This window comes from Halyomorpha halys, unplaced genomic scaffold, assembly GCF_000696795.3.
Source record: "Halyomorpha halys isolate HHAL.00 unplaced genomic scaffold, Hhal_1.1 Scaffold1300.1, whole genome shotgun sequence".
NCBI classification, from domain to species: Eukaryota; Metazoa; Arthropoda; class Insecta; order Hemiptera; family Pentatomidae; genus Halyomorpha; species Halyomorpha halys.
The window spans coordinates 202,548-203,094 of NW_027105571.1; positions in this window are offsets into that span (position 1 = coordinate 202,548).

Consider the following 547-nt stretch of genomic DNA (forward strand, 5'->3'; position numbering starts at 1 on the left):
TAATTCTACCCTTATTTGATTTAGCCATACTGATTATCATTAGATATCCATTCTGTTGATTATATCAACATTATATTTATTTTTTAAAAACTGAAATAGTGTTGATAATTTATGTAGTGTTAATTTGTTTAGATACTGTTGGATGAACCAAAAGGGGCAGACAAAAATATTATTTCATGCTATGATCTACTTAAGGGTTGTTCTTTAATCATATCAAAATGAAGAAATATAAATATATATTTAAAAAAACAATTTTATTTTAATAAACTTTGTATTAAGAGAAAAGTGAGAATGCACAACACACATAATTGGCACAAAGAACTATTCTTTACAAAAGCAATACATAAAGTATTTATTTTTTGTTTATTAATAAGATATTGATTTAAATCATTATAGAAATATACGAATAACAATATGAAATTTATTTATGTATTTAGAACAAGAATATGACTTAATAGAAAGAGTAAACTTTGTTATCTAAAATAATGGTAAAGATTTATCTAATATTAAGATTATTTATAACAATATCGATCAGTCATGCTAGTAG